The sequence below is a fragment of the Melospiza georgiana genome, chromosome 22 (assembly GCF_028018845.1).
Source record: "Melospiza georgiana isolate bMelGeo1 chromosome 22, bMelGeo1.pri, whole genome shotgun sequence".
NCBI classification, from domain to species: Eukaryota; Metazoa; Chordata; class Aves; order Passeriformes; family Passerellidae; genus Melospiza; species Melospiza georgiana.
Genome location: NC_080451.1, coordinates 6,977,210 through 6,992,394, shown reverse-complemented (window position 1 = coordinate 6,992,394; position 15,185 = coordinate 6,977,210).

Genomic DNA, 15,185 nt, shown 5'->3' with positions numbered 1-15,185 from the left:
GGATCCCCCCAGCAGGGATCAGCTGGAAAACCTTCAGAGAACCACAGTCTGTCTGTCTGTCTGTCTGTCTGTCTGTCCGTGCCTCAGCTCTAGGACCTGACCAGCACAGCAACGCTGATCCCTCTGAGGAGATTTGGGGCTGCAGGGAGAGAGCTCTGCCCTGGGGGCGTGCTGGGGTCTGCCCTGTCTGTCTGTCTGTCCTGGGATCTGCTCTGTCCGGCTGTCCCTGGGATCAGCCCTGTCCCTCTGTCCTGGGGATCAGCTGTGTCCGTTTGTCCTGGAGATCATCCCTGTCTGGCTGTCCTGGGAATCAGCCCTGTCTGTCTGTCCTGGGGGCTGTCCCTGGGATCAGCCCTGTCCATCTGTCCTAGGATCTGCTCTGTCCAGCTGTCCCTGGGATCATCTCTGTCTGTTTGTCCTGGAGATCATCCCTGTCCAGCTGTCCTGGGAATCTGGCCTGTCCGTCTGTCCTGGGGGCTGTCTCTGGGTTCTGCCCTGTCCGTCTGTCCCTGGGATCAGCCCTGTCCGTCTGTCCTGCTGCAGTGGGGCTGCCCCGGAGCTCTGCAGTTCCCCCTTGGCTGCCAGGGCTGCTCTGGGTGTGCTCCACGCTGGGGTCACAGCCAGGAGAGAGTCTCAGTTCATTCAATGCACTCCTTCCCCATTGGTTTATAGGATTGTTACTTCTGAAAAAACACCCAGACAGAATTAAGCAGGACAGTGAGAGGCTATTCTCTATCAATGCTGTCTTATTCTAATACAATTCCTTCAAGAAAAAATGGAATTACATGATTTTCACTGTGTAGTGCCATGATTATTAACAACACAAATATATTTATAATTTCAACCTGGGTTTTGATGTTTATTTGTACGTGGGAATGAAAAAGGACAAAAAGGAATGAAAAAGGACAAAAGGGAATAAAAAAGGACAAAACCTGTGCCTGATTCACCTTTTCCAAGGGAGGTTTTGAGGGGTGGTTGGGAGCACAAGTTGCCCAGTGCAGCTCCTCAGCCTTTCCCACAAACACAGATCTGTTACCAACAGTTTTATATTTAGAGCTGTGCAAATTGTTCAGTCATGGAAAAGGAAACTGGGTCACACTTTTTATGGACTCAAAACTCACAACCCCTCAGCAAAATGATTTGTCCTACCAAACTTGCCAGGGAGTCCCCAGTGGATGTTTCAGCAAACATCTGCCCTTGGTCATGAATTCCTGGCTTTGTGTCACCAGTAATTTACAGAGGTCATGGATCAAACTCAGCAATTTTGGCTGGGCTCTGCTCTCATTTGCAGGTTCACCTCACCCTGCTGTGGTGCCTCAGATGGAAATGTAAATTTGTTTATGGTTTGTAGCTTTTTGTTGAATCCAACACAAAGTCCTGCAAGCTCTGGTTCTGTTTGGGATGTCAGCACACCAAGCTGACACCCACACAACTCAGCAGAAGCTGGAGAGCAGGGCTTGGCAAAGCTTTATTTGGGAAGCTGCTATTCTGGATACTCCATCACACCAAAGGGATTTTGCAGTGTAGGGTTTTTTCTGGATGAGAAACTTTGATGGTATTTTTAAATTCTGGTTTTCCCTGTAAGTAATGTACATTTCAGAGCTATTGAACACCTCCAGTTAGTAATATTGGTCCATTGTAAGCACTAGCAGTGGCCAACTATTAATATTGATTTTGTTTAATTCTAATTGCTAATAAGTGAGACAGAACTTGGATTTAGTTCTAACTGGGATTTTTCTAATTTTATGGAATCTTGAGAGCAAAACCCCCTCCTGTTGGAATATTGCCAGAACTGGTGATCACCATGATGATCCCCTACAAAACCTTGAAATCCAGTTTGATCAACAGAGAGTGGCCTGAGGGCTGTACTGAACTTGCAGATTTAGCTCCCAAAGGTGTAACACAAAGTTAATCCATATTGTATTTGCAGGGTGAAGGAAGGAATGATGCATCTGACTCCATGTTCTCAGAAGGCTAATTTATTATTTTATGATACTATATTATATTAAAGAATACTATAGTGTACTAAAGAAAGGATACTTACAGAATGTTAAAAAGATAACAATGAAAACTTGTGACTCTTTCCAGAGCCCTGACACAGCTTGGCCCCAACTGGCCATTGAGTCAACACAATTCACATGAAACCAATGAAATAATCACCTGTGGGTAAACAATCTCCAAACACATTCCACATGTGAGCACAACACAGGAGAAGCAAATGAGATAAGAATTGTTTTCCTTTTCTCTGAGGCTTCTCAGCTTCCCAGGAGGAAAATCCTGGGCAAAGGGATTTTCCAGACAATGTGAATGCCACAGATCCCCTCTCCAGGTTTTGGGGCACGGGGAGTTCCTGTGCAGGGACATTTCTGTGATGGGGATGTGGTGAGGCTGCACTCCCTGCTCAGGCTGCAGTGACCCACATTAGATCAGAGGAGTTTCACTGGTGCCAAGTGAGAGCTGAATTTAGCTTTCCCTCACTCCAGCAGCACTGCCTGTAGGTGATTAGAAATGTTCTGTGCAAAGCTCTTCATTTACAATTTCCCTTCTAAAATAGCTTCACCACTCTCCTGGTGCTCTCTCTCACTTGTCAGAAGCAAGCAGACATTTTACCTGCTTCAAGGGGAAGCAAAGATCTCTGCATGACCCAAATAAAGCCTTGCAGCTCCAGGAGCCAGGGAGCAGCTGCCACATTGCCTGCAGACATGTCTCCTTGATGAAATGCTGGAGCTTGGTACGTGTGAGCAGCCAAAACCTGGGCAAAAAAGCAAATCTGCATGATGTCATTGAGACAGTCTGACTTTTAGAAGTGTTCACACGGGTTTTAAAAAGCCCTAATCCACAAAACGTAGTAAAATTTTATTTAAAATTTTTATTATTCCTACTTTATTATTATTTCTAATTAATATTAAATTATTATTTATTTAATTTTAATTAAATTAAAATGTAAACATTTTATTAATTTTTTATTATTTCTACTTTATTATTATTTTGTAATTAATATTAAATTATTATTTCTATTTTAACTATTATTTTATTATTCATGTTTTTATTTTGTTTTCTAGTATTATATTTTTATATTTATTATATTATATTTTTAATATGTCTTATTATAAAACAGAATATATTATTATTTAATATATTTAGTAATATTTATATTATTATATTTTCATTATAGTATTATTTATATTTTCATTATTTTATTTTCTATTATTATATTACATATTTATTATATTATATGCATTATTATGAAATAGCTTATATTATTATTTATTATATTCAATAATATCTATATTATAATATTTTATTATCATATTCTTATATTTTTATTATTTTATTGTATGAATTTATTAAAATTCTATTATTATTTTATTAGATTATTATTACTTAATTATTATTTTTATTTTAATTATTTTACTTATTATTTTTATTTGAAAATTTTTTAATTAAAATAAAGATCCCCTAAAGCAACTGTCCAAACCCAGCATTTCATCCTTGGTGAGCCACCATCTTTCTGAGGCAGCTCCTCTCGGATATGAACATTCACGGGTCAGGTTTTACAGCATAGAAATGCTGTAAAAAATATGTAAAATATTTTTATTTTATGTAAAATATGTCAAAGGGTGGCTCTGGAAGGTTCCACAGGGGACCACAGTGCTTCTCTACCTCAGCCAAGGAGCAGAGAGTGACCCACTGCACTCTGACAGCTAAAATTCAGAGAAATACAAAATACAGGGAAATGGCAAAAACTGGGCTTGTCCTTCCGCTGTGGGAAGAAGAGAGTGTCTGTCTTCACAGGAAAAATTAATGTTCTGTTAATAGTTTCACTTATTTCTTCCTATCACAATTCCTAAATGTCATTATATTTAGTCACCTCAGGAGTTTAGTAAAAGGTGACAGGAGAGTGTTAGAAATACATAGAAATATTTGAAATGTATTAAAATAATATAGAAATGTATCATGTATAGAAATACATTATCAGGTATTTCTTTCCAGCTTGAGGTAGGAAATCCTCAAAACCCCATTCTAAATCATGTTTCTGAGAGTGGTATCATGTGGTGAGTGCAAATTGTTCCCATCTCAAAAAAACAAGTTCTCTTTAAAACAAAAATTGGAAGTAAAAGCTGCTTCAGGGATTTTCCAGTCTAGAATGGCTTATTTAAACAATCAAATTAATGTAAACCCCACAATGTAGGGTTATAAATGAAAGCAGAAAGTGTTTGAGCCATAAATTCAATAATATTACACTGCATGGCAGGGAAGTGACTACAGACTTAATATTTAATTTTTATTATTCCTTGAGGGAACAGAAGTCATCGGGCTGAGAAGCAGGGTATTGTTTTTGAGGAAAATCATGCAGGCTGATTCCCTCAGGTTTGGGGTCTGGGATGCAGATTATCCATCACAGAGCAACTGAGGGGGGTGAGAGACTGTGAGTGCATCACAGTCTGATCAAAAATGGATCAGATATTAATTGCAACTACTTTCTGTTTGACCTGAGTTTGTTGTGACAAAAGAAATTGCAGCTGGCTTCAATCCTGATTTCACTGTTAAATGATTTTGGATCCCATCTGGTAAAGAGAGGTGCAGCTCCATCCCCTTCACTGCTGTTCCACCCTGGTTTACCTGATGGGGAAAGTGGGAACTCTGCAGTCCTGGGCTGGGGGTGTTTATTCTCCACATTCTCACACAAAAAGAAGGAAAATAACTCTGTTAAAAAGAGCCACCTCTTTTTGTCCTTGTGATCTGAGTGCATGGGAGTTACCTGGGTTTGTGGTGTCTGCACTGGGGGGTGAATCCTAATTTTATTTAGATGGTAGGCAGTGTTTTTTAGAGACTGCAGGATCCATACAGCTTTTCCAGCTGTGCTCTGGACACAGGGCTCTCTGTGAAAGAATCTGTGAAAGGATCCAGGGCTCTCTGCCCTTTGAAAGAATCTCAACAACTCCCCAAAACTGCACTGCAGCCCTGCGTGGCACAGAAGGTGTCACTGGCTGTAATCACTGTCCATCCCTGGCCTAGTTTGATGATGGATTTATAATGAACATCTTTAACCTCAGCCTAGCCCAGCCATCTGCTCTGGGAAGCAAGCTGGCACTCCAGAGCCATTTTCTGCTTCAAGGTGTCTCCTTGCAGCCTCACAGAACAAACAATGACTCATCTCCTCCCACCAGGCTCCAGCAGCACTGGAACCCAGCTCAGGGAGTGAGGGAAGCTCCTGGTGCTGCTGGCTCCAAAGCTGGGTGTGACGGAGCACAGGCACCAAACCCAAACATTTCTGCTTCCCTCTGAATCCTAGAGGGGTGGCACGGTGATCAAAAACCAAACCTAAACACTTCTGTGATCAAAAACCAAACCCAAACATTTCTGCTTCCCATTGAATCACAGAGCGGTGGCCCAGTGATCAAAAAACCAAACCTAACCATTTCTATGATCAAAAACCAAACCTAAACATTTCTGCTTCCCTCTGCATCACAGAGCGGTGGCACAGTGATCAAAACACCAAACCTAAACATTTCTGCTTCCCATTGAATCACAGAGGGGTGGCCCAGTGATCTCCTGAGGGATGTGGATGCAGGGAAGCCTGTGGCCCACGTCTACAGACAACAGGGAAACCCCAGCACTTTCTCAACCTCCCCAAGCTTTCCTTTGCAGTTCCTGGTGAAATTCTCTCCCTGCCTGTTCTGTTTCTATCATCTTTAACTCCTGAGACTCCATTCTTTAACTTTCATGGCAATTGTCCATTTTTCTATTAACAGGATGGCTCAGAAAGGGAAAGTGTCAGTGAGGGCAGAGTGAGAAAGATTTTCCTGTTTCTCCTCCTCCCTTCCTCCCTAATTGAGGAACAGCTCCAATATTGGTTGAAAAACATCTGCTTGCTGTAAGTGTGGGTACAAAATCCAAAAGCCCCTGAAGTTCAGGCAGAAGCGCTTTGGTTTGTGTGAGGTTTTGGAGCAGCAAAATTTAAAAAGCCCCCAAACACCTGCAATTTGCTCATCTTAGCACATTTTTAAGCTTTTCATTAGTGGAAATAATTTTTGGGTTATGAAATCGCTCTGCACCTGCCTTCTGTTAGCAAAAAGGAGCCTTTGTCAAGGCTCCAGGATTTTGGTCTGCCTTCCACTGCAGCACTAGAAAATTAGGGACATCCAATCTTAAATGGAAAAGTTTAAGAAGCTTTGTCTCCTAAAGTGACGTGTAAGACCTGTGTGTCTTTAATTCCACATTCTTTCCCAGATGATCCCCCCTGCTGCACCCTCCGAACGAAGCGATTTCAGATGGATCAGATATTAAAGCTCGCAGATCGGATTTTGAAAGAAATGAAACGCAACCAGGGCTGTAATAGCAGCAGCTGCTGCGTCTGCCAGCTGCACTGCAGACTTAATCACTCCATCAAATCCCACCTCCCACAGCCCTGCACTTGTGTTCCTGCCTCCCTGCCCTCTCTCCGAGCTCCCAGCACACAGCACAGAGGGATGGACACTGCACCGAGGGAGGGATGCTCAGAGGGATGCACACTGGACAGGGGGATGCTCACTGCACACAGAGGGATCCTCAGAGGGATGCACAGTGTCCAGAGGGGTGCACAGTGCACCCAGGGACGCACAGAAGGATGCACACCCCACACACAGTGCACACAGAGATGCACAGAGGGATGCTCCCTGCACAGAGGGATGCAAAGAAGGATGCACGCTGGACAGGGGGATGCACACTGAATAGAGAGGATGCACAGAGGGATGCACAGTGTCCAGAGGGATGCTCAGAGGGATGCTCCCTGTGCAGGGGGATACTCCCCACACGGAGGGATGCACACTGGGATGCTCCCCACACGGAGGGATGCACACTGCACAGAGAGATGCACAGAGGGATGCATACTGGACAGGGGGATGCTGCCCACACAGGAGGATGCTCCCTGCCCAGAGGGATGCACACTGCACTGAGGGATGCTCAGAGGGATGCATACTGGACAGGGGGATGCTCAGAGGGATGCACAGTGTCCAGAGGGATGAACACCCCACAGAGGGATGCACACTGCACAGGGGGATGCCCAGAAGAATGCACATTTCACACAGGGATGCTCCCCACACAGAGGGATGCTCCCCATGGGGAGAGGTGCTCCCCACACAGAGGGATGCACACAGGGATGCTCTTCACATAGAGGGATGCTGCCTGCTCAAAGGGATGTTCCCCACACACAGGGATGCTCAGAGGGATGCACAGTGTCCAGAGGGGTGCCCACTGCACAGAGGGATGCTCCCCACACAGGGGGATGCACAGAGGGATGCTCCACACACACAGGGATGCTCCCCACACAGGGGGATGCACAGAGGGATGCTCCACACACACAGGGATGCTCCCCACACAGGGGGATGCACAGAGGGATGCTCCACACACACAGGGATGCTCCCCACACAGGGGGATGCACAGAGGGATGCTCCACACACACAGGGATGCTCCCCACGGGTCACAGCCAGAGCTGGGCAGGGAGGGATCTCTCTCCCCCTGGGCTGTCTGCACAGCACAGACCCTGCACTGAGCCTGGAATGTGCCTCCTGAAGGCCCAAAAGCAGGGAGGAGCAGGAGCTCAGGCTTCAGCCTCTCTCCTGCAGCAGCCCAAGGAGGAAGGAGCAGAGCTGCCCTGCCCAGTGCCCCAGCAGGGTTTGGGGAGCTGCAGGTGCTGGAAAAGGACTCCACAGGCAGAGATCCTCTGCTCAGCTGCTGCTTGTCCTCCTGCATCCCTGTGCATTGAATATGGACCGTGTCAAATGCAGTTCATGGATGGCACCTTGGAGCAGAAGCTGTCCCTGCTGGCCCTGAGCTCAGCACTGTGGCTCAGAGCACTGCAGGTACCAGCCAGGTCACCGGTGAAACCGATCATTTCCAGCTGAGCCACCTCAGGAAACAACTTGTGGTTTCAAAATGTCACATTTCTCCCTGATCTTAGCTCTGCATAAAGTTTACCAGAAGAGTTTGATTTACATGAAATTGAATTTTTTGGTTGACCATAGTTTATGTGTCTCTCATTTGTTAAAAGAAAACTATTTTTGGTGAAACTGTAAAGACCATTTCTCTGATTTGTGCATCAGCTGCCCAATGAAGAGCTGGTGGTTTATTTAGGTCTAGGCTCTCACTGCCAGCAGTGCAGGTAACACAGTGAGCAGCCACAGCCACAGCAGTTAACCTCTCTATTGTGTGTTAAACCATCTGTAAAATGGATATGATCCTACTTACCTGCCTGACACAGCTGGACAGAGGCTTAATTTTTAATTAAGCTCTGTTGAAACACTTGGAGCTCATTGTATAAAAGATGCAAAAGCAAAATAGTTTTATTAGGTATTAATGCTTGTATAGCTTATATGATGCTCCAAGAGTGATAAACAGTGAATTATACCAATATTCTAGAAATTACATAAAAAAGGAAAGAAAGTATCAAGAAGCAAAAGAGAAGTGCTGGGATGGAGAACAGACTTTGTGACAGTCTAGGGTTCCTTCATCCCTATTAATTATACATGTGGAGCAACTTGTTAATGCATTTCTAAAGAGATGCTGCCACAGGCCCAGCCCTCTCTGCTGGCCACAGGCTTTGGGATAAATTTAACCCCAGGAGCAGCAGAGCTGGACAATGCAGCTGAAGCCATTTCTATAACAACCAAAGTGGTGACACACCAGATTTCCTGGGCCTGAGAGAGGCAGTAATGAAACACCTGTGTGGGAGCTGGGTATGAATAATTTCTGTACAGGGCCCTGGAGTTACATTTCAGGCTGATTGTCCATGGAATATGACCAGGTATTATCCTCCATGTTATTTCTCCACCACTCTATGCCCTCCAACACTTCCAAAAATAGTGATAAAAATACTAAATTTTACTAATAAAGTCCTTCAGAAGTTATGTCAATGGTAAAATATAGCTGTGTGTATTTAAATACCAACAGAAATGGAAACAAATAATTCACTCTATTTCAACAGATTGCCTAATATAAGCTGCAGTATTCAAATCTTCCCATCTTGCCATCTCAGAGCCTCAAACCACATCTGTGCCCTTTCCAAAAAAAAGGGAACAGCTTGGGACTTCCAGGGACCAAACTGTGATGATTTTTCCATCTGTAAATAAATAAGGTAATGATAATAATAAATAATAAGGTCTGTAAATAATAAGGCACACCTTGATGGGCTATGCAGCTGTTCCAGGAGATGCAATCATTAGCTGACACAGTCTTTATTGTCTCTTTTTCAGAGTCACTTAGGAGATTAGAATTTTCCAGATGAAAGCCTGGAGAGGTTGAAATTAAACAAAAAGTGCTCCTCATTACTGAACGAGCCATTCCCACTGAGCGTCAGAGCCATGACATGAATTTGATCATTCCAAATTGCTGATTCAGTCACAGGCGAGTCCTCCCAAAGCATCAGTGCCTCAGACAACCTAAAAAATCAATTTTTAAAGCAACCAAAAGACTTAAGCAAACACTTTCTAAAGTAATGACACATTCTGAGTGTGCAGACATCCTGAGGAACAGGAGCTGAACGTGCTGAGCCCCAGATCCCTGGAAAATGCTGAAAACTGGAGGCACCCAAACCCCTTTGGTTTGTTTAAAGATCCTAAATCTTAAGTTTAACATTACCTCTTAATCTGAAGGGCAGATCTTAGGTACAATATGAGTCCCTGTGGAGAAAAGTGTTTAAAAACATAACCAGGGACATGAGACCGTTAGCAGTATAATGGATTTGTGCTGGTTTAGTGAGTCCTTTTTCCTCTTTTTTTCCCTCCCATGCTCTGCAGAAATATCTTGAACTACTATGGGGATTAAATCTTTATCCACCAAGACAGATCCTCTTCAGGCCCCATCCATCCAATCCAGAGTCTGAGCAATCCTGCAGTTTTAAACTGGAATGCTTACTGCTAGAATTTATAGAATGACCAGATTAATATTTTTTCCCTCTTTAATCCATAAAAATTGGCTTCTGGACAATCTTTAAGATCAATCACATCAGTAAGGGACACAGGTCACTAAAAATTCACTCACTGTTTCTATCACACAAGTTGCTTTGGTCAATCTAAGCTGCAATAATTATTTTTTTCGCTGATTCAGTGGCACAACTACAGAAATGACTGAAAGGTTTGCTGAGTGTGTGACTTCACAGGAGAAAGTTTTGAGAAGAGCAGAGTTTCAGCTGTGTGAGTACCCCTCACAAAGAATGCTACCTATTGCTTCATTAAATAAAGATCTGATTGGGAATTCCAAATCTCCAACACTTTTAAGAGGAAAAGCTTAATAAATTACTCACAGAAACACCTGTGAAATGGCAAAAAAGATGGAAATATATATTTTAAAAATCTGAATAATCAGCCAAGATCTGCTGAGAGCCTGTGGGCATTAGGAAAAATGTGTCTTGTGGTGCTCCAATCAGTAATTGCCACATTCTGTAGAATGAGAGAAAACAGGAGCAGAGATTTCAGGCAGTGGGAGAAAACAGGAGCAGAGATTTCAGGCAATGGGAGAAAACAGGAGCAGAGATTTCGGGCAATGGGAGAAACAGGAGCAGAAATTTCAGGCAATGGGAGAAAACAGGAGCAGAAATTTCAGGCAATGAGAGAAACAGGAGCAGAAATTTCAGGCAATGGGAGAAAACAGGAGCAGAGATTTCAGGCAATGAGAGAAAACAGGAGCAGAGATTTCAGGCAATGGGAGAAAACAGGAGCAGAGATTTCGGGCAATGGGAGAAAACAGGAGCAGAGATTTCAGGCAAACTGGAAAATTTTTTCAGAGATTTTCAGGCAAACTGGAAAAAAAAAAATAAATTCAGAGATCTCAGGCAAAGTGGAAAAAAATACAACTACTCTACCCAGGCAACATTGCTGATGTTTAAGGAGGTACCCACAGCACAGACAGGATCTCTCTGCTCCCCTCCTCAGCCAGGAGTTAATGTTGTGGACTTTAGGAGTTAATTTTCCCTTCCTCTTGCCTTTTCCCCCCTTTCCCGTGCCCTGAGTGTCTCGGGGCTGGCTCCCATCTGAAGGGCACAGACACTCAGTGAGGTTCACATGACACCACTGCCAGCAGCATGAGAAACCTATTTCTGACAGTGTGGCAAATTGCTATTATGAAATCCCAGGACATTTGATTGCAGAGTGACTTTCAGAGGGGATCACACTCAGCAAGGTTATGAAGGGCTCAGTGTTTACTGCAGTAATGCTGACTTACTGGAAAAGAATACCAAGAGCTCTTTAAATAAAATATTAAAAAAAAAAAAAAAAGTTGGGAGATTCCCAATTCAGAAAGCATTTGGCTGGGTAGATCCAACCAGGCATTGTGTTTCTCTAAAATGAAAGGGAAAAACTGATCAGCAGGAATTCTTAGGTTGGTTTTCTTCTAGCTGATGGATGATTCAGTGAAATGCTCGCTCAAAAGGGATCATGAACTTCAGGTTGTCCTTCCCCTCCAGCATTTCTCCCTTCAGCAGGTTCCAGGTGCTCTGTCTCTCCATTCCAGCCAAAGGTCAGGATTTCTGCCCAGATTAAAAGGACAACAAAATTCAAGCAAAAAATCAAGACAAAAGCAGAACTGAGAGGAGAAACAGGCGTTCTATGGGCTCAGAAAGTGGAATTTGCAATAAAAGGAGCATATCTGCAAAACACAAAATAGCACTGACCCGCCTGCTGAATGACCATCAGCACCCAAGGGGGTGTTAAAACATAGAGATAAATTGTCCCTGCCCCAAATACCTTCCTCTTAATTTTCCCTGTGGGGTGACTCAAGCAAGAAAATCAAAAAGAATAGGCATAAAGGGCCTCAGTTTACAGCAGGGATTTTATCACTCCTGTGGACAGCAAGTTATTTTCACAGTGAAATAAGTCTTATTTCATTATCTGCTAAATAAATATGATTGTTACTTTGTTTTTCTAGATTTTGATAATAAAATTATTGGTTATGATAACACAGGTAAAGCTCTAATTGGTTTTCTTGGTTTTATTAATTACAATACCAGCAGCTGACTCTGCTCAGGCAAACACTCTTGCCCTGGCAGGTAAAATCAGGTGTGTGGCAAATTCAGATTTCCCTCTTTCTCCTCCTCCCTTCTTCCTCCCTAATTGAGGAAGAACTTCAATATTGGTTGAAAAACATGTGCTTGTTGTAAGTGTGGGTACAAAATCCAAAAGCCCCTGAAGTTCAGGCAGAAGCCTTTTGGTTTGTGTGAGGTTTTTAAACAGCAAAAGTGAAAAAGCCCCCAAACACCTGAAATTTTCTCATCTTAGCACATTTTTAAGCTAGGGCAGAACATATTAATCAATAGATCAATACAAAAAAGATTCCCTTTCTAATTATCTCCATTTTCTTGGCCAGGTAGAGCATCCACATGATTTTATTTTGGGATGCACACAGAATACAATCTCATCTGCTGGCTGTGACTGCTCCAGAATCCTTTGGGCACTTCTCCCAGATGAGTTTGGGAGCTGATCCCTTTGGTTATTAAGTGCAGACCTGCAGGTTTGTCCGTATTCTGCCTCCCTGTGATATGAATATATTTGGGTGATGATGAAAGCAGCTGCCACAAGTAGGTGGCTGGAGCCTGTCTCAGTTTAATCTCCCTGACCAATGTCTGGGGGTGGATGTGGAGCATCCACAGCTGCCTTTCTATAAAAGCTATTTTTCCAAGGCGTGTGTTTCTGGAATTGGTTTCCCAGATGGCACAAGTGTTCAAATAACCCCTGAAAACGTGGATTTTGCACTTGGCTGTAAGGCCCAAAGGTGATTGTCTCTGAAATCCAACTCCTGGTGGCAAAAGCTTTGTTGTAACCCTAAATGGATAGATAGGTGTGTACCTTAAATGGACAGTTACTGCCTTTTCCTATCTGTGAAAGAGGAAGAAATTGCAAATTTCCTTCTTACAAATTACAAATTTCAGAGATCTTTCTGCATCTCTAGCAGATTTTGAGGGTGTCACCTGTGAGCTTTGGAGGGCGAGGGGCTGATGCTGAGGTGGGAAATGCTGCTCTGCTGGCTGGAAGATGGCAAGGAGGGCACTGCTCCTGTTTCCAGAGCCCAGGAATGAGGCTGTGGGAGCTGTGAGCCAGCCTGGAGGCACAGAAACTCTCTAATTTCAGCTGCTGGGTTTGTGGTTCCTGCTGCAAAACCCATCAGAAGGGTTGAGCACTGTGCTCTGCAGCAGGGAATTGAGCCCTTGGTTAATGAGTGGGGACTTGCAGGGTTTTTGGTAGAAAACTCCTTAAAAGTCACTGTTCCTAATGCTGAGCTCATATCAGTGATCTCTCTGGAGAGCCATCCCTTTTGGGGATATTAAACAGAGTTGGTAACTTTGGGTAAAACTTCTTGTGATTTACAGGAAGGAGGAGAGGAGGGCGCAGGGAGCATCCAGCTCTCAACCAAGGGCTTCTTCCTCTGAAATAAAAGGAAAAAACTCCTTAAAAGTCACTGTTTTCATGATGCTGAACTCATATCAGTGACCTGTGTGGAGAGCCATCCCTTTTGGGGATACTCAAACACAGTTGGAAACTTTGGGTAAAACTTCTTGTGATGATTTACAGGAAGGGGGAGAGGAGGGCACAGGAGAATCCAGCTCTCAACCAAGGGATTCTTCCTGAAATAAAAGGAAAAACACTGGGTGGTGCTACACAGAGAACTGCACCAAAATCTGCTGGTGGCAGGTCTTGGTTTCGAGGTGGGGATGGGAGAATTGGGCAGAGTGGGATTTAATCTACATAGGAAAAGTGGGGTGATAGCAAAACTCTGCTCCCCAAAATTTTGAAGCACAAATGGGGAATTGAATAGAAGAAAAGACTTCTTGGGAAGCATCATGGTCTAAAAATAGAATTATTTTTATCTGCAGGAGTTGCAGTTCTAAGAACAGTGTGGCAACAGCCTGACCATAAGTTTTACAGCCAGTTGAAAGATTTCCACTGTTTTCGATTCACTTTGAACCATATTGTATGCAATTCATCCCATGATGTAGAATTCCTGATTTTCCCCTGGAAATAGCCCTGCTGTGTTATGTATTTTATGATGCCACTTCCAGCAGAGTACAAAGACAATGACAAATGCTGGTTTCAGAGGAAATCTTTGCTCAGGTATTTCAGCTTAGTCATAGCCTGGCTGATCCTACAGTAAATCTGCATGTCAATATTTATCTTTTATAGGCCATCTGCTGTACTCCTGACACAGGAATTCCAAAGGATATGGGAAAAATAAAGCCATAATTTCTACAGAATTCTAAAAAAAGACAGTAATTTTCAATAGTGGGTCTCCTTAAAATAGGCCTGGAAGTTTTGCTATGACTCAATGTGTTTTAAGGAAAGAAAAATGTTATTTTAACGACGAAGCCAGCAAATTCTACCCTCTAGATTCCACAGCAGTAATCTCTGTAAAACCCATGATTTAAAAGCTGCTATTTCTCACCATCTCAGCTAAGTACACTTTTTTATTCTAACAAATCTGAATAAAATTAGAGCACTCTGCATAAATTCTCCCTGCCTCTGCGCCTGCTGTCTTAGCTCGAGGCAGAAGCAGATGCCTGTGATTTCTAAGACTGTCAAACCAGCACCATAAGCCAAAGTTACAGTCACCTCAAAAAACCACAAAAATTTATTCCAGCTTGGTAATAAGCTGGTCCATTATTTCAGCTTTTTGGTGCCAGTGTTCTGCTTTTTAAAGGCCATCTGAAACCTCACAGGCATTTTTGACATTTTCCCATTAACAGGGGTGATATTTGGGGAATTGAGGCTGCTTTGTGTTCAGATTTAAAGTTTTAATACCTTGGATCTGTCACTGGTTCAGTGGGAGATGCTATTTTTATTTTCTTTATGATGGATCAATTCTTTAAAAAAATAAACAACACCCCCACCCCAAAAAAAATAAAAGAAAAGAAACCAAACCCCACATTGCTCATTTAATATTAACTGGAACATATTTTTCCCTGTAGCAGTTTGCTGATTATGAATTTCAACGCCACAGAGGTGGCATTGCAAGTAGAGCCTATAAATAGAAAATAAATCTTTTCTGTGAAATGGCCAGGCAGAGCAAAGGCTCATTAATCAGGGAACAGGTAGGGCTGCAGAGCCCAGCCTGACTCTGCTCATGGAAACCCAGGCTGACAGAGCTGTCTGAATGATCAACCACAGCACTCTGCTCTGTGCACAGGGAGGAAGTTTAGTCAAGTGTTTAAAATATGGAAA